Raw genomic sequence first — 4,610 nt, forward strand, 5'->3', positions numbered from 1 at the left:
TCAGTGTGAGTTCAGCCAATTTATGTGTAATGTAAAGACTTACATGACCCCAAAATTGTCATCTAAAGAAATCAGTGACACTTTAAAACATCTTGGAGAGCCACTTCTAGCCCCCAACCTGATTAACCTGCTAGATGACTTATGAAGTGTAGGGTATGTAACCTCTAGGGGTGTCTATCCCCTATATAATATTACTGTTTCATCATAAATAAAAACACAATACCAGAAACAGCTCCCTATTGTGAAACAATCAGGGTACATAAGTGAGCCAATAGATGCCTTGTAATGCAGCTGTTTGTCTCCCCTCCCCCCCCAAAAAAAGAAAAAAAAATACTTATGAGTGCTTTATTTTTAAGTAACAAAAACTTCTTCCCTTCTAGTTTTGCATTGACACCCATTCCATTTGCCACATTTTAGTTGTCCTACTCCACTCCCATCAGGTTGGTTACCCAAACTAGCTGCTGCCAGAAGCTAAACAACTGCTATGAACAGAGTTATAGCTCCTTTTAGTGATTTATGGATGAGGTTAATTTTCTGTTTACAAAGATTGAACCAAGAATCTGGTTATTTAGTGGGGTTGGGGGGGGGGTTGGTTTCATTTTCTGTCCATAAAAATTGAACCCAGAACCTCAAAATATTTCAGACCTTTTTTTATTCCAGTGCTGTTCGAACCTGAATATAAAGGACACTTAAAAGGACCAGATCTTTATAGGGGAGGCATTTAGCTTGCCTTTGCACAGTCATGTAAGCCTGGTAGATAAGGCAGCAGCCATCGTTTTCAATATACAGTAGTTAGCCAGAAATATAATCTATAAAGCCTGGAGTGGACAGAAAATAATAGCCAGCACCCAACTTCCTCCTTTGCTGCTCTCTTAACTCTTTAGCTGGCCATAGACCCTCTGGAGAGAACACTGAATCAGTTCTACATAAAAAACTATGGATGTGCGGTGTGACTGGTACAGCCTGACCATCTATGCAGCTGTTGAGCATGGTGTAAGGGCCCGAAGGCACAGTAGGAGTGCGGACCAAGGAGGAGGCAGGTAACAGCCGAGTTCGAGGTAACAGAAGGATAAGGCAATAGAATAGTCGAAGTTCAGGCAAAAGGTTCAGTCCAGGCAGCAAAGGGTCAATCCGAATAACAGGCAAGGTAGGTACACAGGAAATCAGTCAATAATATCACACCCAGGAATTCACGAAGATAAACCTATACTTGGGCAATGTCTGTAGTGTCCAGAGGGCTTTATATAGGCCAGGTTTGGCGCCAAAGTTTGGGCGCAATGACGTCATGACGCTGGCATCCTGGCGCTGACGCTCTGATGCCGGCGCCCATTCTGACGCCGGCGACCATTCCGTCGCCGGCGACCAATCGGCAAGCGGGAGGACGCAGGCGTCATAGTGCTGCGACCAGCAGGATCCACATGGTGGGGCCAGGAGTCGCCATCTTGGACGCCGTCGCCATCTTGGACGCCATCGCCATCTTGGGAAGAAACCTCTATTTCCATTACAGTACCCCCTTCCTTAGGGGGGGCCTCAGGACCACCATGACTAGGACTGGATGGAAACTGTTTGTGAAATCTTCGGATAAGAAGGGGAGCATGGACGTCCGAACTTTTCACCCAGGAGCACTCCTCAGGACCAAACCCCTTCCACTCAATCAGATACTATAACACACCCCTGGAAATCCGAGAGTCCAGAATCCTCTTGACTTCAAACTCCTGGTGCCCATCAACAAGAACAGGAGTAGGAGAGGAAGAAGAAGAAGAAGAAGAATTTGTTGCAGGCTTGAGGAGAGACACATGGAAGACATTAGGAACCCGCATTTCGGGGGGAAGCTGAAGACGAACCGCCACAGGATTAATAATCTCAATAATAGGAAAAGGACCGATGAACTTGCGGCCAAGTTTGGGAGTAGGGACTCTGAGACGGATGTTTCGTGTAGAAAGCCAGACTTTGTCACCAAGGTTATATTGAGGAGACAAAATTCTTTTCTTGTCAGCGAATTTCTCCTGAGAAAGAGAACTCTTTTCCAAATTAGCCTTAGTGGCGACCCAGATAGCAAGCATGTGAGCGGCTTGATCATTGGCTGCAGGAACGTCTGTGAGAAGAAGGTCTTGAGGAAATGCTAGAGTATTCAACCCATAGACACAAAAGAATGGAGATTTCTCAGAAGAAGCGTGCATAGCATTATTGTGAGCAAATTCCGCCCAAGGGAGAAGATCTGCCCAGTCGTCCTGGCACAAAGACACATGGCAACGAAGAAATTGCTCCAAAGCTTAGTTGACTCTCTCTGCAGCTCTATTGGATTGAGGGTGGTAGGCAGAGGAAAACTGGAGAGAGATATGAAGTGCTTTACATAAGGATCTCCAAAATTTGGAAACGAATTGGGAACCTCTGTCGGATACCACTTCAGCCGGGAATCCATGAAGGCGAAAGATATGCTGAATAAATAATTTAGAAAGTTCTTGAGCAGAAGGCAGCTTGTGTAGAGGAATGAAATGGGCCATCTTGCTGAATCTATCAATCACGACCCAGATGACCGTATGACCGAGGGAGACAGGTAAATCCACAATGAAATCCATCGCCAAATGAGTCCATGGACGGAAGGGAATGGGCAAAGGTAGAAGCAATCCCTTAGGAGGAGAGTGACCGGACTTGGAAGCAGCACAAATGGAACAAGAAGAGATAAAGTCTTTGACGTCCTTTTGAAGAGAAGGCCACCATACCAGGCGAGACAGAAGTTCAGTAGTCTTCTTGATTCCAGGGTGGCCGACCTGTTTGGAATTATGGGACTGAGAAAGGATGGAGTGACGAAGATCTGGAGAAACAAATGCGACTCCCAAAAGAGTATCACCAGGAGCAGAGGACTGTGCAGATAACAACTGGGAAGCCATGGTAGGAAATAAGGCAGCAATAATCTTGATGGGAGGCACAATGGGTTCAGGATCTTCGGAACTAGTATCTTCGGGAATGAAGCTTCTAGAAAGAGTGTCTGCTTTCTTATTTCTGGACCCTGGACGAAATGTGATAATGAAGTTGAATTTAGAGAAGAAGAGTGCCCATCTAGCTTGCCTGGGATTAAGACGTTTGAGAGACTGGATGAATTCAAGGTTTTTGTGATCAGTAAAGATAGACACAGCCACAGAAGAACCTTCCAACAAATGTCTCCACTCTTCAAGCGCCTGTTTGACAGCCAACAGTTCACGATTTCCCACGTCATAGTTCTGCTCAGGAGAAGAAAACTTTTTAGAAAAGAAAGCACAAGGATGCAATTTCCCATCGTTAGAAGACCTTTGGGACAAAACAGCTCCGGCCCCGACATCAGATGCATCCACTTCAATGAAAAATGGTAGAAGAGGATCAGGGTGTCTAAGGATTGGAGCCAAACAAAAAGAATCTTTGAGAATCTTGAAGGCTTCTAAAGCTTGAGGAGTCCAGCATTGAGGTCTTCCACCTTTCCGGATGAGGGACAGGATAGGAGAAATTTTGGACGAGAAGCCCTTGATGAACTGTCTGTAATAATTGGCAAAACCAATAAACCTCTGGATAGCTTTAGTGCTGGTGGGGAGGGGCCAATCCTGGATTTCCGAAACTTTAGCTGGATCCATCTTGAAGCCTTGTTGGGAAATGATGTACCCCAAAAAAGGAATAGAGGAGACTTCAAAGGAGCATTTTTCCAGCTTGGCGAAAAGATTATTTTTCCTTAGACGAGATAAGACTTCCCGCACTTGGACCCGATGTTCGGTAAGGTTTGAAGAAAAAATTAGAATGTCGTCTAAGTACACGACCACACTTAGGCCAAGTAAGTCCCGAAAAACATCGTTAACAAGTTCTTGAAAAACCGCAGGAGCGTTACAAAGTCCAAAGGGCATCACGAGATACTCGTAATGCCCATCCCGAGTATTAAATGCGGTTTTCCATTCATCTCCCTCTCTGTTCCGGATGAGATTATAGGCCCCACGAAGATCTAACTTGGTAAAAATGCTGACACCCTTGAGCTGGTCAGATAACTCGGAAATGAGGGGAAGAGGGTAGCGGTTTTTCACAGTTATCTTGTTCAATCCGCGATAATCGATGCACGGTCGTAAACTGCCATCTTTCTTTTCAACGAAGAAGAACCCTGCCCCAGCAGGAGAAGAAGATGGACGAATGAAGCCCCTCAGGAGATTTTCCTGGATGTACTCTTTCATCGCTGTGGTTTCAGATGGAGAGAGCAGATAAGTACGTCCTCGAGGAGGCATAGTACCAGGAAGAAGTTCAATAGGGCAATCATAAGACCGATGAGGAGGTAGAGTTTCAGCAGAGTTTTTGTTGAAAACATCAGAGAAATCTTGATAGGTAGGAGGAATTGCGGGATTTGGAACAACAGAAGATACCTTGACCAGGGACTGGGCCGGAAGACATTTGAGTTGCAGACCAGTCAATGACAGGATTATGGATGCGCAACCAAGGAAGTCCTAGGACTACAGGAGTCGATGGGCAATCAATTAGCAGAAACGAGAGTCTCTCAGTATGCAAGGTGCCCACTTTGAAAGATAACTCCTGAGAAGACTTGAAGATGAAGGCAGAAGAAAGAGGCCGGTCATCAATGGCTAGGACTCGAGTGGAACTGC

Source organism: Xenopus laevis, chromosome 9_10L (genome assembly GCF_017654675.1).
Source record: "Xenopus laevis strain J_2021 chromosome 9_10L, Xenopus_laevis_v10.1, whole genome shotgun sequence".
NCBI classification, from domain to species: Eukaryota; Metazoa; Chordata; class Amphibia; order Anura; family Pipidae; genus Xenopus; species Xenopus laevis.